This window comes from Neopsephotus bourkii, unplaced genomic scaffold (genome assembly GCF_033783945.1).
Source record: "Neopsephotus bourkii isolate Nb327-2 ecotype Australia unplaced genomic scaffold, CSIRO-AGI_Nbou_v1 NB_1052, whole genome shotgun sequence".
In the NCBI taxonomy this organism is placed as follows: domain Eukaryota; kingdom Metazoa; phylum Chordata; class Aves; order Psittaciformes; family Psittacidae; genus Neopsephotus; species Neopsephotus bourkii.
In genome coordinates, this window is record NW_026901541.1 from 3,717,418 (window position 1) to 3,742,385 (window position 24,968).

The 24,968-nt window shown below is 38.1% G+C and overlaps 1 long non-coding RNA gene across 1 annotated transcript in view; it reads left to right on the plus strand.

Annotated features, from left to right (window-relative positions):
- The first annotated feature begins 1,169 nt into the window (after positions 1 to 1,169).
- Positions 1,170 to 24,968, plus strand: part of LOC133216438 (uncharacterized) — a 63,376-nt gene continuing 39,577 nt past the window's right edge. Inside the window, exon 1 of the long non-coding RNA XR_009726637.1 lies at positions 1,170 to 1,435. This is a non-coding gene — a long non-coding RNA (uncharacterized LOC133216438). The remainder of the gene's footprint in view (positions 1,436 to 24,968) is intronic.

Genomic DNA, 24,968 nt, shown 5'->3' on the forward strand with positions numbered 1-24,968 from the left:
TTTCCATGTGCAGATGTGAAATGATCTCAATAGGAGACACAACCTAAGAATCATACATAATCCAAGTCTCAGGACCTCATTATTTGTTGCTTGTGTTATTTTCAGAAATACATATTATTTTATTAAATCATAAAGAAAACAAAAGCATGCTCATCTAGAAGTTTTTTGAAACAATGAAAGACAGTTGTACTACGAAGAAGGAAAAATTGAGATTGACTTTGAATGTAACTGTTTCCAGTACTATGTGAAGTATAAAACTGTTTCGCTCAGTATGTGTGTGTGAAAGAGGCTAGAATAGTCAGGGAAGACTTTCAGAATTGCCAAGAGAAAATACTATTCTAAAAATTGAATAAGATGTAGAGACTGGTAAAATTCAGACTCTCATAGAAAACACTAGGTACTGTGAGGATGAGATGGGTGTATTTTTTTACCTTGTCCTGATGGAAGCTATTCCAGTGACAGAAATAAAATGTGTGCCATGGACCACTGAGAGAGAATGCAAGAAGGACTGTGGTCTTGTAGTCAGACTTTTCCCCTGGGAGAGATGAGGCAAAGATCCAGCCCTGGTATAGACCTGGGAATATTCTGTATGTTTTAAATTAAAGAGTTAGAAGGTACAGTACAGAAACAGAAAGAGGAGCTCAGAATCTAGGTTAAAAGTGGATATGTCCCTTTTGTCACCAGTTGCCATTGAATGGCCTGGATTCTTGATTGTTTTTACTCTCTTCAAAAATCAGTTCTTAAGTATGAAAACGACCTCTAAGATTCACAAAGGATTTAGGGGGATATTTTCTAAAAAACTCCTTGGTTTTATTTGTCTGTATGTAAATTTGTTATTCTAAATACCTATTTGTTTAAAAGTAGGTATATTAAAACTTTAATTCAACCATTCAACTGAACTATATTCACTGAAACCCAGATTTGGCCAACCTGAATTTAGACAATTAATATTTGGGTATCGGGTGCACAATCCAGTTCCAGTTTATACGAGTCAGCCTGAATAAAATCTGAATTTGCCTATGGAAATTCCTCCCCACCAACAACAGAAGCATGAAACAATTACATTTAGGAGCCTGAAGTTAAGTGGAAGGAATCTGAGCCAAATGTATTAATACTTCTTTTTTTTTTTTTTTTTCATGGCTATTATTAAACACTACTCAGACCTGGTCTTTTTTAAAAACAGAAAGTCTTTCTGGACTTTTGGCAGCTATATGAAGCTAGGATTTCAATGTATTTATTGCAAATTTTAGGCTTTGTTCAAGAAGGAAAGAACACAGTGAAGTGAACTCCCAATACTGGAGAGAATCTGCCTTCACTTTCTTTTGGTACAAGATTGTAATTGATTGCAAACTACAAGTTAGAAGAGCTACGTATACGTGACTGTGGAGTATTCTTCAGTTTGGAAGCTGTGATGGCGCTCCATAAGGGTTTTCAGGTAGCAGCTTACTTCCCTCAACTGTCATGTAAATTATGATAACATTGGTAATGGGGCCTTAATTTCGTAACATTTACATCCATTAAATTTTAAGGTTGCTGCAGACTTCAGGGCACACAAATCTTATTAGGCATTGAGACCAACTATTTGGAATTTAAAAAGAGATTTATTTTAGTCTCAGCAAACACTAATAGAGTTTCTATAATGTGGCATCTAGAGATACCATTTTGGTTACTATTACTGTTAGTTATTGTTAATATTATTATTAATTATAATAATTGTTATAGATGAGAAGAAAAGGTTGCAATGCTTTGCTGAGTTCTTAGAATCATAGAATAATAGAATAGCTAGGGCTGGAAAGGATCTTAAGATCAACTAGTTCCAAAACCCCTTACCATGAGCAGGGAAACCTCACTCTAAACCATCTCACCCAAGGCTTCGTCCAACCTGGCCTTGAACACTCCCAAGGATGGAGCATTCACAACCTCCCTGGGCAACCCATGCCAGTGCCTCACCACCCTAACAGGAAAGAATATGTTCCCTATATCCAATCTAAACTTCCCCTGTTTAAGTCTGAACTCATTACCCCTTGTCCTGTCCCTACACTCCCTAATGAACAGTCCCTCTCCGGCATCCCTATACTCCCCTTTCAGATACTGGAAGGCTGCTATGAGGTCTCCATGCAGCCTTTTCTTCTCCAGGCTGAACAGCCCCAACTTTCTCAGCCGATCTTCATACAAGAGGTGCTCCAGTATCCTGATCATCCTCATAGCCCTCCTCTGGACTTGTTCCAACAGTTCCATGTCCTTTTTATGTTGAGGACACCAGAACTGCACACAATACTCCAAGTAAGGTCTCACGAGAGCAGAGTAGAGGGGCAGGATCACCTCCTTTGACCTGCTGGTCACACTCCTTTTGATGCAGCCCAGGATACAGTTGGCTTTCTGGGCTGCAAGCACACACTGCGGGCTCATGTTCATTTTCTCATCGACCAACACCCCCATGTTCTTCTGTGCAGGGCTGCTCTGAATCTCTTCTCTGCCCAGCCTGTAGCTGTGCCTGGGATTGCTCTGACCCAGGTGTAGGACCTTGCACTTGGCATGGTTAAACTTCATGAAGCTGGCATCAGCCTACTTCACAAGCATGTCGAGGTCCGTCTGGATGGCATTCCTTCCCTTCAGCGTATCAACCGAACCACACAGCTTGGTGTCATCAGAAAAGTTGCTGACGGCATAGTCAATCCCCCTGTCCATGTCAGTGACAAAGATGTTGAACAAGACAGGTCCCAACACTGAACCCTGAGGGACACACTTGTCTCCAGCCGGACATTGAGCCATTGACCACAACTCTCTGCTTGTGGCCATCCAGCCAGTTCTTTATCCACTGAGTGGTCCACCTATCAAACTGATGTCTGTGCAATTTAGAGACAAGGATGTCGTGTGGGACAGTGTTGAACACTTTACACAAGTCCAGGTAGATGACATCAACTGCTCTACCCCTGTGCATCAGTTCTGAAGCCCCATCATAGAATGCCATGAAATTGGTCAGGCAGGATTTCCCCTTAGTGAAGCCATGCTGGCTGTCACCAAGAACCTTGTTGCTTTTCATGTGCCTTAGCATGCATTTCAGGAGAATCTGCTGCAAGATTTTGCCAGGCACAGAGGTGAGACTGACTGGTCTGTAATTGCCTGGGTCATCCATTTTCCACTTCTTGAAAATGGGGGTTATATTTCCCTTGTTCCAGTCTCCGGGAACTTCACCTGACTGCCATGATTTTTCAAATATGATGGCCAGTGGCTTAGCAACTTCATTTGCCACCTCCTTCAGGACCCGCGGATGGATTTCATCAGGACCCATGGACTTCTGCACGTTCAGGTGCTTAAGATGGTCTCAAACCAGATCTTCTCCTACAGTGGGCCCGAGGTCTTCATTCTCACAGTCCCTGCGTCTGCCTTCCAAGACTTGGGTGGTGCGGTCAGAGCCTTTGCCAGTGAAGACCGAGGTAAAGAAGTCATTCGGAACCTCAGCCTTATCTAAATCCTGTGTAGCTAGTTCTCCTGAGAGCTTCCTGAGGGGCCTACAATGTCCCTAGTCTGTTTTTTATTTGCTATGTACCTGTAGAATCCCTTCCTGTTATCCTTAATATCCCTAGCCAAGTTTAATTCTAAACAGGCCTTAGCTTTCCTAACCTGGTCCCTAGCTTCCCAGACAACATTCCTGTACTCTTCCCAGGCTGTCTGTCCTTGCTTCCACTTTCTGTAAGACTCTTTTTTCATTTGAAATTTCCTCAGGAGCTCCTTATCCATCCAAGGAGGTGTCCTGGCCCTCCTGCTGCACTTCCTTCTAGTTGGGATGTGTCCTGGGTTTAGCAGTGGCAGTCATTTTTCTCTTTCTTGGTAGCTGGTGCAGTGCTGTGTTTTGACTTTCAGCTGGGAACAGAGCTGAAAAACACTGATGTTTTGGTTTGGCCAAGGACTTTGTGGGCCTCATGCTCTGCCAGGGAGGAGGGGAGCCGGGAGGAAGCAGAGACAGGACACCTGACCCAAACTGACCAAAGAGGTATTCCATACCACAGCACGTCATGCCCAGGATGTAACTGGGAGTTAGCCGGAAGGGCTGGGTGGACTGCAGGGTTGGAGGAGGTATCGGTCGGTGCTTGATCGGACTGGGGGGCAAGTTATCGGTCGGCTGGTGATGGGGTGTTGTATTCTCTTCCCTTGTTATTTCATTTATCATTACTATTATTGGTGTTAGCATTAGTGATTTGTGTTATACCTTAGTTACTAAACTGTTCTTATCTCAACCCGTGGGAGTTGCATTCTTTCTGATTCTCCTCTCCGTCCCTCCAGGAGTAGGGGGAGGGCAAGAAAGGGGGGGGAGTGGGTAACAAGCTGTCTGGCTGTGGGTTAAACCACGACAGTTCTTTTTGGCGCCCAACGTGGGGCACGAAGGGGCTGAGATAACAACAGATCTGACCGGATTAATAGTCACTCATCACAATGCTGATTTATTGGCTCTCAAAGTTGTTCTTCTTGATCTCACAGCTTCAGAATGTTGTAATTTACTTAGATCTGGTATTTGCTGTATTAGTGTTTTTCAAGTGTGGGGCTTGGACTAAAGTTCTTGTCTCAGTGTACTTTATGATGATGACTTGTAACAAAATAGAATTATTGATGATGAAACTTATCTGGTTTATGTTCCCAGTATGGTCACCACCTTTATACTTTGGGAGGTATATAATAGAAATGCTTAGCAATTACACATATTCTTTCTCCTTCTCGGGTGGTCAACCTGTGAAGGAGGCATTCTTTTACCCTCCCATTCCTCCCCCCAGAGCATTTACAGCATCATTTGAGAGTTTTGAATGGCCTTTTACTGCTATTGAGACTTGTTTGCTGATTGTGATGGTGTTCACTATGTTGGCACACATGTAGAGTGTGTTTTACCCACCATCATTGTGTCTGATCCCAAAATTTAAGCAGAGTCGGGTTTGGGTCTTGTCTGGGGTTAGACAACAATATGGGAGGACCAAGAGGTTTTCCCCAAGGCTGGACAGTCATGAGTGGCAGGGCATGTGGGACAGTATGGGCAAGTATCTAGTCCACTGGGCCCCTCCAGTGCTTTGGAAACATTGGAGATGGAAGGACAATGAATTATTTTGAACCTGGTGGGCCCATGACCCTTAAGGCCAACAGAGCAGAGATGCAACATAGAGATGGACTCATGATCAAGGGGTGGACCTAACAATGGACACTACTGCCCAGGTTATTCATGTGTGTGAACACTGCACACAGCCTCTCCTGCTCTGAAAGACTGTTACAAGAGATGGAGCCTGACATCATGGACCAGATGGACTCAGCAGCTTTATAGGGACTGGTCCATGCACTACGATGAGAGTGCACTTAGATAAGAGTGATGGTATATTGAAAATGTGGGATCTGAGCATGACGTGAATGGTATGGAATAAGGGGTGGATAATGTCCTGGGTTTAGCAGTGGCAGTCATTTTTCTCTTTCTTGGTAGCTGGTGCAGTGCTGTGTTTTGACTTTCAGCTGGGAACAGAGCTGAAAAACACTGATGTTTTGGTTTGGCCAAGGACTTTGTGGGCCTCATGCTCTGCAAGGGAGGAGGGAAGCCGTGAGGAAGCAGAGACAGGACACCTGACCCAAACTGACCAAAGAGGTATTCCATACCACAGCATGTCATGCCCAGGGTGTTACTAGGAGTTAGCCGGAAGGGCTGGGTGGACTGCAGGGTTGGAGGAGGTATCGGTCGGTGCTTGATCGGACTGGGGGGTGAGTTATCGGTCGGCTGGTGATGGGGTGTTATATTCTCTTCCCTTGTTATTTCATTTATCATTACTATTATTGGTGTTAGCATTAGTGATTTGTGTTATACCTTAGTTACTAAACTGTTCTTATCTCAACCCGTGGGAGTTGCATTCTTTCTGATTCTTCTCTCCGTCCCTCCAGGAGTAAGGGGAGGGCAAGAAACGGGGGGGGAGTGGGTAACAAGCTGTCTGGTTGGGTTAAAACCACGACAGGATGCAACACTCCTGAGCTTGTAGCAGGTGATCCTTAATATCAACCAAGAGTCTTGGGCCCCCCTGTCCTCTAGGGCTATATCCCATGGAACCTTACTAAGCAGGTTCCTGCAGAGGCCAAAGTCTGCTCTCTTGAAGTCCAGGGCAGTGAGCTTGCTACACACTCTTGTCACTGTCCCAAGGATCTTGAATTCAACCATCTCGTGGTAGCTGCATCCAAGGCTGCCCTGGAGCATCACGTTTCCAATGAGCCCTTCCCTGTTGGTGAGCACGAGGTCAGGCATGGCACCTCTCCTTGTTGGTTCCTCTATTACTTGCAGAAGGAAGTTGTCTTCCACACAATTGAGGAGCCTCCTGGATTGCTTGTGCTGGGCCGTACCATCGTTCCAACAGCTGTCAGGTTGGTCGAAGTCCCCCATGAGAACAAGGGCCTTTGAGCGTGAGGCTTTTCCTATCTGTCTGTAGAGTGCTTCATACGTAGGTTCTTCTTGGTCAAGTGGTCTGTAACAGATCCCTACAGTAACGTCTGCCATCGCTGTTTTCCCTTTAACCCTGACCCACAAGCTCTCTGTTAACTGCTCACCTATCCCCAGTCAGAGTTTCATACTCTCCAGCCTATCCCTAACATAAAGGCCAATTCCCTCTCCTTGCCTGCCGGGCCTCTCTTTTCTAAAGAGTCTGTAACCTTCCATTCCAACACTCCAATCATGGGAGCCATCCCACCATGTTTCTGTGATGCCTATTATATCATATATATATGCATAAAGATCCTGCTGGCATCAATTATTGTCTGTTCTTACTGTCATCAATTATTATGATCAATGATATGTTGAAAAAAATTTCAAGAACATTTGGAGTCCCCAGCTGAGCTCACAGTCTCGTTTTGTCAGGCTCTACAAAAACACACATCAACAGACTATGCCTCTCTTTCAGTATAAACCGATGTGAAACATATAAAGCTAAAGGTCTGATCTGATTAGAAGAGGGAGACTACAAAATTAATTCCTTATTTTAGTTGACTAAGGCCATGATTTCAAAAATGCAAGTCCCTCTGGCTTAAGTAGAGATTTAGTTCTGTCTTTAATGTTGTTCCAGAATATAAGGGATAATTATTAACTTGTTTATATTTTACTCATTTTAAAATATATTAATTCAGTAATATGAGTTTTGTCTAACTAGGTATAATCATATTTTGGTACAAGATCTAAGAGTTTTCAGCAGTCGAACTATTGATCAGATAATAGAGACAAAGATGAGATATTGGAAAAAAACACCCTGAAAATTTCTGATTGTATCCTCAAGTACAAATTCATTGAAACTGAGTGAGCCTGTGGAGGATCTAGCTCATTGTGGCTATTTGGCAAGTTAGTGACTGTTGTTGAATCTTTTGTGTTTGCAAAGGACATGGGAAAAGTTATTTAACCTGTAATATTAATACCTATAGGGTAATATACGTTCTGAAGGCCAGTATGAAACAGTGCTAATTTAGAATTTTAGGCATAACCCATGCCTAGTAAAAGCAAGATCCCCCATCACAGACTGATCATAGAAAATATAAATAAGTTGGTTTTCTGGCTGTTATTATAAGAGAGGAAATGGAGCCAAATACTATTAAACATAAATCAAGATGTTTCCTTTCTGTTTTATTTAGAAATTCCTCTATGATGAGTTAAAAAAAAACCCAAGTTTGATCTTGAGTTTATTTTCTTTCTTTGCAATGTCTGTATCCCTTTGTTTCCCTTTTCATTTCCCCTGAAAATGAAAAACTGCAGTTTTTAGTGCTTGTATTTTCACACTTGGTTAGAAATAATTTATTATTCCTGAGATTAAATTCAAATATATTTCTTTGGCAACATATGAGTTTTTTTAATTTTACTTCTTTTTCAACAGCATGATCTGGGAAAGTAAGAGTTTGAAAGACACCTTATATTTCAACAGCAAAATACTGCAATGTGCATCAAATGGGTAAAGCTTGTACAGTAACCTTCTGCAAGATACATATCTCAGCTCAGCACTGAAAATGTTTCATTTGCATAGACATTCACCTTATTGATTGCAGCAGAAAATACAACAGATAATAAATATAAAAAAGTCAGTGCTTCTCAAATGAATACTTATTTTTACCCTGCATGAGAACTCAGTTGGAGCTTCTTTGATAGGGCTAGTGTCAGAAAACATTTATGTTTCACAAGCATTTCATAAAAAAATCTGCATGAAATGATACAGAAAACCAAAAGAAGTCACAGCTTTATATTCATAACAGTGAGACAGCACTGTAATCTGAAAATGCTTGCAATAAAATGGGAATGTGTTTTCCTTGATCTTACATCTTCAAAACATTTTTGGCTGTTGTACTCTACAGATATCCTGTGGCATGCCACATGAATTTTTGGCATGTATCACAGTCACAACTTTACATTTCCTGCAGGTCGTACAGCATTCAGGAAGGTATTGTGCCTTACCCTATGCCTTGCTGTCTTTTATTACCTTATCTGGCATTTAAAAATCATGTCCTGTGTCTGCACATATAACAGACTTTGAATCTCAGGTTCACATAAGAAATCTTGGAGGATACTGAATAAAATATTTAACTTTAGTAGATGTTATCACCCTTGTCTCTAAGATTCTTGATGGCAGGAAAGTAGCATTTCTTAGAAACACACTTCTTAGGTATTTCTATTGTAACAATTCATAGTGCCAATTAAAGCCGTATATGAATGGGATTGGCTTCATCTGTGCTCGTTTAATCAAGTTAGATTCTTAAATATGAGCTAGTCAGCCTCGGTCCCCCATCAGCCAAGTCAGAAAGATATGTAGCCCCTACAGGTGATTCATTCCTAAGGAGTGTTTAAGGTAGATCCCTTGAATTGCTTGGAAATATCTCTTTCTCCCAGCAAGAGAACTTCTGGCATCAGACGTGAATGTAACTTTTTCAAATCTCAAGTTAGTTATGCTGAACCTGTCCTTGAGTGCTTCTAGATTTAGGTATTTGAAGACACCAGAAACTTAAGATGGCACAAGGGATGATATGAACACCCCTTAACTGCTTCATGTCAAATATAGTGGAGTTTAAACAGTTGATAAACAGTGATTTTAAGCTTTGGGGTTTTTTTGTTTGGTTGTTTTTTTTTTTTTTTTCTGAAGTGGGATAAGGAGCTGTCACAGGGAACTCTCACCATTGCTCTTATACAGACGGTAACTGCAAATGGTGTCTGCAAACTGGCTTGTTGTCTAGTGGGAATCTCAAGAGAATATTTTGTGGTAGGGGTGTGGGGGTGCATGTGTGTGCGTGCTTATGTATAAGACACCGAAAGTTTAAAATAACAGCATCAAACAAAACAAGAACAGTTTAGATTACATAAGTTATCATGACAATACTAACTGCAAGGGGATATTTAATGGCTCTGTGCTGGAATCCCCAAAATGACCATGATAAAGGTTAAAGGACATTGCTGCTTTCTCTTGTTTGCCTCTTTTCATCCGCAGCCCCTGCTGTCACATGCCCATTTCTAAGATCTCAAGGACAGCCAGCACTCAGCAGTGCTGGGGTCTATAGCACAGGTGCATGAAAGCATGGGAAATTGGTAGTGCTGTCACTGAATTTGTTTTTTCATCACCAAAAACCTGTCATTCAATTTCATCATCAAAAGGAGGGCCAAAGCACCATAATTTCAGAATAAAGTCTCACAAATCACCTCATGCATGAGATCACAAGATACGTGGGGTAGCAAGACAATGCAAATCACTGGTTTTCATGCTTGGTTCATGTCATTGCGTACCCAGCCCTGTGGCTTTGAGGGTAGCCAGGGGAATCCCAGCTGAGATCTAGGCTCCCTGTGCTGCTGTGTACTCCATTTCGTGATGTGTTGTGGTGCTGGCATTGGTGCTAGCATGTGCCATCTGCCTTTAGCCCAAGAGGGAAATGAAATGCAACAAGATTTACTGAGGGCTGTCAAATTCTGATGCAGCTGGATCCTACTACACCCAAGGCAAGAGATACATCTGAAGCTGCTCTTTTGAGTGCTGCACCTGTTTCCAGCAGACTGATTTGAGTGCAGCTTTGTTCTGGAAAAAAACATGCAAGATGCATGACCTACAAAAAACGATAAGCAGAAGATTTGCAAGTCTAAATGGACAAGAGAAGCACGGATTTCAGCCAGAATATGAAGGACCAAATCCAGGGCTAATACTTGGGACACTCTGGTAGAATTCACTTTATCACCATCAAAGTAACAGGTATATGAGTAGAGGGAGAGCAGTGCTGAATTCACAAATTAAATCCAGGTTTTCTAAATTTCAACCTAGTGGCTAAACCATCAGCCTTATTCTTCCTTTCCAATTAAGCATCTGTTTTCTGCAACTGGAAATACACTATATTGATAACTATGAGAAAAATCTGGTAACTTTCCAAAACTTTTCCACTATAAAAAAACTGTGAACACAACTTGATATTTCATGCTTATTTTCTCAAGTTGGACTATCCTTGAATATACAGCTATTTTATGGTAAAGTAAGGCATTAAATAACATGGGATCAAAGTCTTTACTATTCGTTCTGCATCAAAGGAGAATGCTACACTGACATAAAAAGCAATCTTTATTTTTATACATCTGTCTTACTGTTTTGCTTATACAACAGACTGTTGAAATGGAAATACCACCAAGTCGAATGTTCAAAAGTAAAAATAAAGAAAAAGCAAAACATGTTTTGATTTTTATCAAGACCTGATAGCCTCCAAAGACATATTACTTTCTTTTGTCAGCGCTTTACCTTTTTTTCCTAGTCTGGGTTTTAGAAAGTGGGAGTTGAAGCTTGTGAAAGTATTTTTGTTCTATTTATATGTTTGTGTTTTTTCCAAATCCCTGCAAAAAAAGCCTGATTTTAGGTATCACAATAATAAATAAATTAATTTTGGGTTGTTATATAAATGTGAGACCTGTTAAAACTGTTTAGAATATGATAAAGAACTTTGTTATTTATTTTGCAAGCATAAATTGCAACATGTATTACAGATTCATTAGCGAGTGGGTATATCTAAAGTTGAGCTTCCTTGAGATTACTGCAAAGTGTTAGCTCTTTCGACATTAAGCACCATGATTAGTCCAAAATTAGGTTTTTTTAGAACTAATCTGTTATCTTTTGTGCTAACGTTAACATGCTGAAGGGCAGTTAGATTTATTATTAGTAAATGAAAATACTGTGAAATGCATGTTAATATTTTTCTTGGAACCTTATCTATCTTAAATATTCTGTAACATAATTATTTAAAAGGAAATTCAGTTTTAATATATCATCTTACAGGCAGCTCTCCAAGGTTAATAATGTCAGAAAATGCAAAGTGTTTTTAACTGTAAGATTCAAATTCTTATTGGAAAAAGGGTTTAAATTTCATTTCAAAAGTAGATTTCACGCCCCATGAAATTTAAACTGTGACATTTAGACAATATTCACTTTATTATAATGTAGTGAAAAATTATACTGTACATGCTTCTTGTTCAATTCACCCAGACTTCTTCTGGAAAGAGTTGGAATTTTTTTTGTGGGTTAAAAAAAAAAAAGTGAAATTCACTGAATAGTCAATGCCACCAACTGTTCATCCTCAGGAAACACAGTTAGGCAAAAATAACTCCTTCCATAACTGTGTTCAGTGAAGTTTGAAACCAAAACCATAAAAATGTGTTTGAAACGTGTTTATATCTAATGACATTTCTTCCTGAAAAGGTTTAACTTCCACATAGTAATTTCAGAAATAGCTGATAAAAATTCAACAGGAAACATTTGTAACTCATTCTGTATTAATTGTTCAGATTGATTGAACTTGACAAGGTAATGCTGTGATCTCACATGATCTTTTCAGAAAGTGGGGACTGTTTTATACAAGAAGGATGTATACTTACACTTCAGGTTTATGTTTTGATCACAGCTTTCAACAGAAAAAAAAAGGAATATGATTACCATTTTGTATTTGTTACCGTATGAGGCTGGTCACAAGTCCTTAGGAAAGAAGAATTACTGAAAAAGGTATAGGGAAGGATTGCGAGAATAATGTAGGAGAATGGAAAATCCATCTAAGAAGTAGTCATTCAAGGAACATATTTTGCTTAGTGAAGATTTAAAAGAAGACTGACTTCTATCTGTATATCTAAGGCACACTTGGTAGGTGGAAAAAGTATTTAAACAACAGCTCAGAAACAGGGTTGAGAATTGCCACTTAATGTGTTTATAGTGGAGGTTAGGAAGATTCTAATTATGAGAATGACAAAGTCCTAGGACAGCCCTGTGCTAAAAGGGCTAGGAGCCAGCAGCCTGACTACTTTTAGGAGGATCTTGGTAAATTAACAACTTGATTATGTTATTTCAATACCATGGGTGCAGGAAGTAATTTCTTTCAGACTGGCTCGAAGAATAAAAGTGGTAATAAAGAGCCAACTTTTGAATAAAGTTAAGATTGGTAGAAAAGAAATGGACAATATGAAATAAGGCAGTAATATTTTCCTTTTAAAGATTGCAAGCATGAACTATCTCATAAGGAATAAGGAAGCTAATGGGGGAGAAAAGCAAAAAGGACTGCTACTGACCCTTGAAAATAAGCAATTGAAGCCTTCTAGCCCAATCCTCAGAATCTCCATAGACATATCAATGTTACTTGTTTCATAAGAAACAGACTTGAGTGTTAAAAACATTGAAGCAAGAATAAGTGTTTTGGTTGACGGCACTGCCATAGCCCATCTTTGCAGAAGTGGAGAGCTGCTCCCAGAAAAATTATGGCCAGCCCTCTGCGCAAAAAAAGACTAGAGGAGGAGAGAAGATGTAGAGTCAGAAATTTAATTCAGTAGGCTATCTTCAAGTACCATTGCTAAAAAGAGATTTGTTAGAAGGAGGAAAGAAAACAATTTACTGCTCTTCAGGTACCCTGGTTGTTCCTCACATAGAGGTTGGTAGTAAAAGCAGCCATCCCTAACGTTCCCTGGTTGCTCTGTTAAAAATACATTTCTGTTAAGCATGTAGAAGCAATGCAGCTGTGGTCTGCATTCATTACTAATGAACATTCATTACTAATGAATAAATTATTATAAATAGTATAAATAAATAAATAGTGTTGTGGTTAGATAGATATATGTGAATCAAACAGCTTCACTTGCATCTGCCAGCAACTGACCATTAATTTCATCAATCAGTGGCTGTGCCTCATGGACTAGTTGCAATTAATATAAAGGAAGTAGTGTGTAACAGTATGTGTAAGCCCTGACAGCTGTTGTGGTTCTTACTGGGCTTTTAAAAGAAACTGCCTACTTCTCAAAGAGCATTCTTTTATATCTAAACAAGAAAAAATAAAAGGTGGAAAAACATGTATTTTCATCTTAAATAGAAATTCAAGACCCAGAGCCAGTAAAGAACACAGATATTTAGCTGTATCCTTCCCAACCTTTTGGTAGAAGAAGACTTATAAAAGTAGATTGCTATGTCAAACAATAAAAAAGTGATCATAAAGGCATGTTTGAAATCACCTTCCTCTCTTACATACTAACTACCACTGAGTTAATTGCCATGTGAGACTGGATTCGGGTCTGGAATTGTTTGTTGCACCTAAGAACATATTTCTTATAACCTGAGTAATAACTTTAGTCTCCTCTTTAAAACAAGTTCTGATAGTGTTCTTACTTAGTTTTTTAATAATAGTCCAGATTATTTAATGTAGTCAGAAATTTGGAGAAGATGAGAACCTGAAACTTCCATTCAGCACTCTTGTCAGAATGAAAGTATTTGAAGACACATCTTCCCTGATAGTGTTTTTCAGTACTGGACTATAAATTAGCATGGTGGAAGCCACCTTCCCGCTCTTTAGTTGAGCTGAAATGTTGTGCAGAACAGAATTCAAGGTTGGTAAGGCCCAAAAGACAGAAGATGAGAAGAGAAAGTGTGAGAGAAAGGAAAAAAGTTAGGAGGGCAGTAAAATACAGAAACAGGAATGTAGAGGATTGTCTGGCCACAGAAACTGCAGCTCAAATGGGTGCAAATTGCTTTGCTGGTTTCTCTTGGTAGTTTAAGAGGGAGCTTTAGGATTGTTGATTTACTATTTGGAAATCACCCTGTGTAATTTTGATATAATCAGTTCAATGGGGTGTGGTTGTTCTCCCATGTTCCTAAAGGAGGAAGGAATATCCTGATGACTTTCCACAGTTTTTTTCAGATTATGAGTCAGATGCATTATCAAGCATAAAAAAGATTCTGGAAGGATAAAATTTACAGGCAGAAAGCTTTAGTTAAGGAACAAGATAATATAAAATCAAATTGTCTATTAATTCTCAAGTGGAGAAAATCAGAAAAATTGCTAGTCTAATGTATGAAGTAGTGGGTAAACTGAAAGGCTTGACTCATAGATGCAAACATTGTGAAGCAACTGTCTGTTCCAGGTGAGGTGTCAATGAGTAAGGACCCAAATTTTCCATATACTCAGCAACATATTATTCCTATTATTTATTTTTCACAGTGGATTAATGGTCATGATAATTTATAAAATCATTTCAGTCTTCCATAAACATAAAGAAAAGTTATTATAGGGTCATGAGAGAAAGTGTGAGAATGAATACCAAGAGAAATCCAAGAAACACCACAATTACAGAGTAATTGAACAATCAAGATGTTAGCATGTTTTAATAATAATAAAAAAAAAAGGTAATAAAGCACTGGAAAAGTACTTCTTATGCCTACAAATTTTATTGTGAGGTTTTTAATATGTCCTGGATTTGAATCAGTAGACTGACAAAACCACTGCTGCTGAACAAAGCTGCTGAAGAACAACAAAACCTTACATACTTGCTCTGACACAAGTTGTACCTGAGCCAGCACTGTAGGTTGAGTTTCAATGATCTAGGGGGCTGAAAAAGCTTTAGTGAGAATAATCCTGACAATATTGATTCATTGATGGCAAGATAAGTTTTAGAAGTGCCCAAACTCTTGGCCAGTCTCTTCAATTTATTCAAAGGAAGTCTAGCTTCCATTTCTCTGTATTTCCTTTTTTTAATGCTGCATCATTCTTAATTTATAAGACAAAAGTTTTTGTGGGGATATATTTCTCTGGATACGAAACACTATTGTATACATTGCATTATGTAAGGGCCGCTACAAGAACTACCCTGTGTATTTGATTTGCACATCTCAACTTTCCAGGTGCTTTCACAGAAATCACAAATTCAGGTGGGTTTTCTAGTATTAGTATTCTACCATAATTACACAAAGTTATGATGCATTTACCATTCCCATATGATTCTATAAATGTTTGATTTTTAATTTGTAATCACAATCAAATGTGATCCAGTGTGATCTAATATTATACCATGGTTCTGGATGTTGCTATTTGGAAAGTCATTAAATGGAAACATTTTACCTTTCTTGTGTTTGCCTTCCCACTATTTCATTTCTCCTAGTTGGTTTAATCTTTTTATTACTGTTGTGCTGTACCTTTAATAAGTTTGATATAGTAGCTATATCTGAGAATATTTAGACTAAATATCTCATGTATTAACTGTTTCTCCATTACTGTTATACTTTAATGATAGCCTTGCTGTTATCTTTCTGAATATCTGTTATTTACTTGCTCTTGATAAATATATTTTGGCTTTGTTAAGTGTTAACATTTTAGTTGCACATTGTTTGCATTGTTTATCTGGTATAATTTTTAATAGGCTTTTTTAACATCCTGAAAATTTGTCTTCTATAGACTTATCTTACTTCTATGGACTTCTTCTCTGTTATAGAAGAAGCTCAGCTAAAGCATAGAGCAGAAGAACAATTTTAAGCTCTCAGCTGCAGAGTGATTTGTTTTATTTAAAATAAGAAGAATTTTACCAAATATTCTGTTTAAGATTATAGCACAACACAGACAGTTTCTACTGGTGTGTTCTACATACCACCTTGGAAATAAAAACAAGAGATACATCACAATAGATCCAACAAATACTGCCCCTATCTCATAGATATCCTTAACTGAGTTTTCTGTTCAAGAAAGTTGCTTTGCAGCCAATAAAATTATATGTGCTTTTTAGCAATATGTTCTCTGAGTAGTAGCTGAGGTTTCTATTGCATTTTCAGTCTATGTATTTCTTTCATTTTATTATGTTTTTGCATTTGATATAAAACAATCAATCACTGTCATTATCTTTTGGGGAAATTAATTCTTAAACATGGTTTAATAAGATATTGCTAAAAGCTGTTATTACATTCATATGACTGAAGTAAACAAAAGTAATTTTATTCCTGTAGACTTTAAAACTGCAGTGTGATTGGCTGTCTCAGTGTCATTGCTTTCCTCATGTAGGCTTATGGGTTTTTTTGTAAGTAATAAATGCTAGGGTTCAGTGTGGTGCACCTTTCATTAAATCTGCAGTGATGAAATCTGTTTAATAATGTGTATGACATTCTTTTCCCCTCCCCAACTTTCATCTGGGATAGAGATCTAATTGAACTGGTTTTCTTTCATATTTTTCCATGGACAGGTAGCAAAAACCATGATATTTTTAAGACACTGAAATTTCACTTTCCTGTCAAGTTAGACTCTTGCTTTTATATGTATATATTTGCTGCTATCAAATATAAAAAAAGATTAGCAAAGATACCTGTTAAAACATCAGATCAATAGCCACAATTAAACAAATAATAAAACAAAAAGAAAAGGAAAACCTCATACACTCAGTCCTGAATTCTAAAAATACCTAAGTTTAAGCATATTTTTGCATTAAAAGTAATCTCTTTGAAGTTCATGGATTCATTGTAGTAAGCAAAATTTAATCTTTGCTTACAATTTACAATGAAATTATTAACCGTGGCTACAGTTTTTTATTGTATTTTTAACTGTATTTTTAACTGTATTTTTTTACATTTTATGAAAAAGACATAATTTTTTAAGGTCTTATCTTTATAAGAATTAGTAATAATCTTTTTTATTGACTGCTTGGAATATAAACAATATTATGTTAAAATATTGAAGTTGAATTTATAAAGCAAGATTATGAATCTCAATACTTAGATCATTAATCAGGAATTGAAAATCATGGAGGCAATTGCTCTTTGCACTGCATGCACAGGTATATATTTGTTATGAGTGAATATTTTGTTGAGTAAAATATTTGAACTCCAGTTATAGCTTTATCTTTGATGCTGAGGAACTATAGATAAAATATTTTTCTAGGGATAACTAGATAACGAAAGCAAACTGTCTTTTTATACATTGTTCACATTGATTTATCAAGTGTGACATACTCTTTACAGCATAGTCAACTTTATTCCTTCAGGTAACACTGCTCTGCTTATATTAAGTGCTGTAAGTACTTAAGTAGAACTTGTGTGTTAGAACTTGTATCCACTATAAATTTCAGATGAAGCTCATAAAAACAAAGTCAGTTTCTACACTTTCTTTCCTTCTATTTTTCTCTTCCTTATTTATATTTCTCTTCCCTATTATATTTCAGGTACACATTGACACTTATAATTTTCAAAGCCACTGTAATTCTATGCCATCGCATAAATTATTACCCAGCTCTGATGAAGGTAATGTAGGGATCCAATTCTTCTTACTCTAGTTTGAAGAAACTCATTTTTCATTGACTTCAAATATAGAACCTTTGGTCTCCTTTTACTAGTCTAGTCTTTTTTTTCTAGTTACAAATTCATTTAAGTGATATGTGTCTGAAAATAAATGGACTTGTAAATTAATGTTCAGTGAGAAGAAAATCACATAGTTCAATCCTAGAATGAAAATGTTTACCTCTCTGTTCCACCCTCCACAGTATGTGTATATTACTAGATTAAGAGTGGTTAGGGAGTGGACGCATGGCTCTCCTCACTGCTTAAATGGTAGCTTACTCTGTGGCTCTGTGGCTGGCTCACTCCAAGACAAACTTGTCTACAAGGTTCTAAATCTAAGCAATGTGGGTACAAGCACTTGATGTTACTTTGCTTATGATCGTCCCTTGTTCTCTTACTATTTATCTCTGTAGATGCTCAATATGTCTCCATATGCATGAAATGCCTCTTCTGACAAATCTGATGATGATAGAGGCTCTTCCAGATGAAAGCTTGTGTGACTTGCTTCTCCAGCACTTGACAGTATGATACAGAGATAGGCCAGTAAATGTTAGTTAACAGAGGACTCCACTGGAGAGCATGTATCTAAGTCTGTCTTCTTCAAATGTTAAGGTATCAGGTGCATGGGGTGAGGGAAAGTATTGAGTCACCCACTCTCTTCCCTGTTGCATGCTTTGAGGCCTGAGATGAAATGAGTCTGCAAATGCAAGTGATACATTTGGACCTATTTTCTATATCTTCTCTTTAAGATGTTACATCCCTGTTACCCACAAAATGATAGCTGTATGTTTTAAGAGTGGACTCCTAGAAGCATGGTGCATCTGAAGGCAGGAGCATGTATTTTGTATGTGTCTATATCTTGGTTTATTCCTCTGTAACAGTTGTTCAAAAATGAGTGTAAATACTTTGGAAATATTTCATAATATTTAAAAAGTCTTCTCTGAATTTTTCTGGTCCTAGTACATAGTAGCCCTGACTAAGTTTCAGAGTAATTTCAACTGTTTTCAGAATTTTGGCACCACTGGAATAAGCCATCGTCACACTTTTTTCCTATATAGGCTTTTATCTTTACTTTCTGAATAGTTATCATAACATCTGAGTTCTATATTACCCTCTGTGTTCCCTACTGTTATTTTTCCTTTCCTCTTCAGAGATAACTAGAAATATGAATAGTACTTATAATTCAGTTTCTTTCAGAAGAACATTTCATTAATTTCTCTTTATTTATACTCTGGCCATTTTTTCACTATACTATTGTACAATCTACTCTTGTTTGCTTTATTACTCATTTGAAGTATCACTCTGTAGGCTTGGGAGATTTCTTCTTTGTTTTGTGTAATGCAAGGCCACTTAGTATGTGTACCCTTTCCTTGTCCTTGGGTGGGTTTTGTTTTGTTTTGTTTTTTTAATCTTGCTCTTTTTTTTCTCTACATTTAAACCACTGATCTGAAAGGTCTGAATGTGTTTTGTCTGAATGCAACACATGCTGTAACTGCTATATCTTTCTTACACTCTGAAAAAAGAAATACAAAAAGAAATAATCTGGTTAGAAAAGGTAAGAGAAAACCAGTCTATCTGTATACATAAGAGAAACAGCATGGTTAAAATAGTCTGAAAAAGTAAAATTCCAATTCTGGTGTTTTAAACTGAAACTCTTACATTTTGTTGAAATTCAGATGAGAAGGCCTATTATTAAGGCATTTAAAGTCCTTCAGTTTTTACTGTTTAATTTTACATACTTTGTAAGAATGGCACAGAGATTATCAACATTTACACAGACCCCAGATTATTTTTTAATAGCAATGAAGGGGATTTACAGTTTACTTCCAGGTTAGGTAAGATTTGGTTGGAGAAGTAGAAGAGGAGCCAGCTGGAGGAGCTACCTTTCATACAAATGCTTTAACATTAGCCATATTATATCGAGAATAATTAGTGTGGCTCCTTTTCCACACTAGCACTGATTTAAATGTCTTGTGCTGAAGTTTTCTTCTTAGAATTAACCACAGCTGAGTGACACATTTTGGAAGCTTTGTGGGACATTCTACTGATACTGATTGGATTGGATGGATACAAGTTTAAATTCCCATAAAGCTTAAAAATAGATTCTGAAAGAATCCAGTCACTTTTAGAAAGCTTTCCAATACAGAGGTGGACTTGTAATAGGCAGCTCATGTGCTGGCCAGAAAGCCTACTCAAAAGCTCTAGTAAAATTCTGTCTCACCAGTTACTTACTGTCAACAGAAAAAAAAAAAAAACTGGGAAAATCCATCTCCATTCTGGAAGTTTATTCTGAAGTATTGTTTGCTTTGAAAGTCTAGACCTCTGAATTTCTCATCTCATCTCATCATCTAGAGCATTTTCTTTCACTGATTTTTCTTTAAGACAGCTTTTATTATAGTCAAGCTACATAAACCCAGAGTCAACAAACAGGTATGTCACAGAATCACAGAATGGTTGAAGTTGGAAGTGACCTCTGGAGGTAATTTGCCCCAGCCCTTCTGCTCAAGTAGGCCCATCAATCCGTATACTTGGATTTTAACTTTTGCATGAAATGTGTGGAAATGTGGAACATTGTTGCACCTGGGTCCACTATAGTCACTGCCTACCCACCCTCCCCCCCCCGGGTTTAGCTCTGCATATTGTGTTTCATTACTTTGCATTTAGGTATCATTTGGATCAGGAGATGTATTGAGCTGCTCCTAAGATCTAAACCTTGGAAAACAGTGGAACAAATCAGCAGTGGTTCAGGAGAAGCAAGAAACAACAAAAGATTATTCCTAGATAAAGGGAAGGTTTTCACACCCTTACTGCCAGCTGGCAAAGCAGTTGTGAAATTCACAAAGGCTGTCTTTCTTCGGAGGAATTTAGTTTACCACAGTCTCAGGAAGGCACTACTGTCAATAGAGAGGGAAGATGGTTAGAAGAAATGAGACCGTATCAGGGTTCAACAATTTTATGAGAAATCCAGAATAATTAAGAGTGAAGAAGTGAAGTGGAGGGATATTTTGAAAGACAGTATGCATGTCTTCTGTGAAATGCTACAGCTCATACCAGTATTTCTTAAACAGAATTGACTTTTTCGAATTTTGGGACATGTGATGTACTTTTAAGCATTCAGCTCTTGATAAGCTTAGTAGGGGTGCTGAGTAGTAGATTGTTTTCATCTTTGAGGCTGTAGTATAAAAGGTGGAAGGCCAAATATCTTGCTCCAAAATGCTTACAGTGATTTAATACAAGTGATCACAAGCAACAGTACAGATGCAGTACCAGTTGCCTTCATAGTCTATTCCTCTGGTCAAACTGAGTAATTCCTGTCCTTGCTGTATGCTTATGCTTTAAATGACAATACTAGCTGGGTTTAATGAAGTAGATGAAAATGAAAACAAAATGGGTAGTTCCTTGTCAGAGGAAACAACACAAAGAAGACACTCGTTGTAGAGGAAATGTATGAATGCAAACAGAAGAAAACAAATGTTATAACTTATGAAAAAGGATAAGAGAAATATAAAGAATAAATCAGAAGAGGTGTGTTGTTGCTAGCTGAAAAGAAAGCCATTCTAGATAACAGGGCCAGACTATTATTGAAATATGTGCTACTTGCTAATTAAAAAGAAAACCAAGATAGAGCAGAAAGGTCTTAGAGAAAGATATTCTAAGAAATCTGAGGTAAGAAGTTAATAATGAGAAGCCTTACGGAGATACTAAATAAAAAGGAAAAAAATTGCATAGTGCCTTAAGCTGGGCTAATGCAAAAATTTAATTTTTCAAATTGTAAGGATGATTACTGTAGAGGGAAAAGCATTCGGTGATAAAGACTTGAATAGTGAAAGGGAATGCGTTTAGAATCTGCAGAATCTACATTAAGATTTGAGAAATAAGGATCAAGTTTTTGGTGTAAAACACTAATAATGATACTATGTGTCATGAGTTCTCCCATTTCCCAGAAAAACTTAACTGAGCAACTAAAATCAAAGACCATTTTTACTGCAGCTGTCTGCTTAGCTACCGTATATGAATTAGAGCTGCAGATAAGCTCTTTTTGAATTTGTTATGTGAGTCCTAAAAGCTTTGGACTGTCATCCAGACCAACTCTTTCACAGAAAGGAACAAAAAGGAGTACAGGTTTGAGGATACCGTCATAGGAATGAGGGGAAGAGAATTCCTTGAACCTCTGTCTTTGGGACCTCTTTGGATTGAAACAAGTATATGCTCAAACAGTGTAAGGCAAGGCCAGCATTCTGATGCTTACAGTAGCTGCATCTATGCATCCAGTTTCTGGCTATGTCCTATGAATAGTATCAAGCCTTTCATTTAGCCTGAAAACTACACCAGCAAGAATTGTAGTAGGTTGGCATAAGAACTTTATTGTCTTTCTTAGTTAAAATAGGGCAGCTCTCACCAACTTCTTATTGTGACTTCAGCCAATCCCTTGTAGTCTATGTCAATGTTAAGAAAATCAAACAGGGCAAGAAGATGGTCTTCAGCACTAGCCTGTGATTGTTTTGGCTACTTAACTCTTAGCATCATCACAAGTACAGTTTTGGCTGTGCCAAACAGCGCTCTCTCAAATTTTGTCTGAGCACAAATTGAAGAGAGTGAGTGCACTCCCAAAAGGCATTAAGACACCACTGCTCCATGTTTGGGAGGGTCTGCTCTGTTTTGGTCTCTAGCACTATCTCAGCAGGATTTAAATCCTCAGGCTCCTTTACATATTTTTTATGTTACACTGCAGATCTTCAATGTATGTATCATGTAATCTTGGAGTCAGAAGTATTTCCAGAGACTTGGACCTGATAAACATAGATAAAAAGTAACAATCAGGTGTCCTTGCCAGCAGTGCACCACATAAGGCCTAGAAGAGATCTGTAGCCAAGTGCTCTTCTGTGCAGAGGCAGCCTTGCCATACCACTTGGCCTCAGGACCAAAGAATGGTTCCTTTTTCTGCTTAGTTTATTATGTGCCAATGTCTGCTGGTCTGCTGAGCACCTACAGGAACATTTGCTGTGTGCCAGCTTTCTGAAGTGGAAAAAAGTGTTCAGCAAAATCGCAGCTCACTCATTGCAAAACAGGCATTTTGTGTTGTCTCTGATTTTCCTTTCTGGCGCTTGTAAGACATCACTGCAGTTTCTGGCACTGTGTAGGGTAATTTTTCCTGCCAAACACCTTGCCTCCCTTCCTGATGTCATTTACTATCAAACATAAATAATTGGTGTTTTCAGTTTAAAAATGTTTATCTTAAATATCAACAGAGCAGGTACAGAGTCTCATGCATCCAAGAAACTGTCCTCACAGACTGATCTATCTTCTCTGGAAGCATTAAGGCTTTCTGTTACTACACTGACACCCATTTAGTCAGCAGCACTGGACTGAATCTACCACTCCTAAACACTTCAAGACTTCATTGACAGCCTCGGAAAAGAAGGCTGAAATTTAGGTGCAGTTTTGGACACAGGTGCATAGCCTATACTCTTTGTGAAAGTAGCAGTCTTGTGTTTCATTTCAGTTGCCTTTTAGCTCAGTAAATCACCCTTTGTACACAAAGTGAATGCCGTGGTTTAACCCCAGTGGGTAACTCAGCACCACAGAGCTGCTCGCTCATCCCCTCCATGCCCTCCTGAGCAGTAGGGATGGGGGAGAGAATTGGAAGAGTAGAAGTGCGAACACATGTGGATAGAGATAAAGACAGTTTAATGGGGAAAACAAAAGCCACGTACTTGAGCAAAGGAAACAAGCTGGCGGGCAGGTATTCAGCCATCCCTAGGAAAGCAGGGCTCCATCACACATAAAGATTGCCTGGGAAAACAAGTCCCTTCTTCCTTCTCTTCGTGTCCAGCTTTTGTTGCTGAGCATGATGTCAGGGTGTATGGGGTTTCCCTTTGGTCAGCTGGGGTCAGCTGTCCCAGCTGTGTCCCCTCACAATTTCTAGTGCACCCCCAGCCTACTCACTGGTGGGGTAGGTTAAGAAGCAGAAAAGGCCTTGATGCTGTGCAAGTACTGCTCCATCACAGCTAAAACACCAGTGTGGTATCAACAGTATTTTCATCAAAAATGCAAAACATAGCATCATACAAGCTATTATGAAGAAAATTAAAACTAGCCCAGCCAAAACCACTACAGTCAATCAGCTATGCCACTAAGCCTGGATGCCTGATAACATTTGCAAGCTCCTAGGTAAAATGAGAGGCAGAAACATCAGTTCTTTGAAGTGGTAAAGCAATTTAAACATTGTCTACAGCATGCTGGATTCCATATAATACCATTCAGATTGAGCTTCTTGGTGAAACTTAGAGGTAGACACAATTTGTGGAGAACAATAGATCTTACAAAAGAAATCTATGCGAAGACTGCAGGTTTTCAGAGAAAAAGTCTGCAGTTTGGGCATCTTAAATAGAGAATCAGGTGCCTGAAGTTTTAACTAGGTGTCTGAGGAATTAAATCACACTACAATCACATTATAACCTTGCATAAGTTATGGTTAAGAGGCTAAACATTGCAAAACATTTAGGTACCTAAGTTCCTTTATGACTATGAACAATACATGACAGACTGAACAGGTATTCAAAGAGAAAGATAGGCTCTACTGTTGTTTCGCATTGGAGAATGAAAAGACTATAAAAATTAGTCAGATAATATTTGGGGAACATTTAGTTTAGGCTAAAATTCAGTAATGCACAGTGAACTCTCAGGGCTGCAGTCTTATTTTGGGGTTAAGAAGAATGAGCTGGGCTGGCAATACATTGTCAGAAAACAACTAATAAGAATTCAGGAGCTATTTATGAGAGAGCAGGGATTTTAAATTTATGTGTACTGCTAGAAGTGAGTTATGAAGCCATCACTATGTAATTAATATTTACCAGTAACAAAGTTGTTCAGAGCAATTAGTTAACAGGGAAATAAAAGTGTAGGGGGTGAACAAATTAGCAGCCTAGAATTTCTGAGACATACATACTATCATAATGGGAAATTTAAAAGCTGAATTGGTTTCCTTCTTGGTTTTAACTCATGTCTGTGTTATTTGTAAATGATCCACTCCTAAGCATCATTTTGTATCTTTGGTAGAAGTAGTGTTAAGAAGAAAGACTAAATATGTCTTGAGGGTAATACACACAAAATAGTTACATAATTTTCTTCTGAGAATTCACTATTTGAGTTACTCAAATATTGAATGGTAAATACCATTTTTGGCAGAATATTTCTGTAGTATGATAGGAGATGCACCAGATGACAAAAAAGAAAATAAAAGTTATCTTTTAATTCAGAAGCCTGAATTAAGTAGTGCTTAAGATTCTACTGTTAGAATAGAGATTTGTTTTTGTCAAGCTTACATTGGCTGTAGTTAATAGCTAGTTTAGACAGAGTATAATTTTACACTTTATTTTCTCATTTTCAGATTTTGCATAGGATATT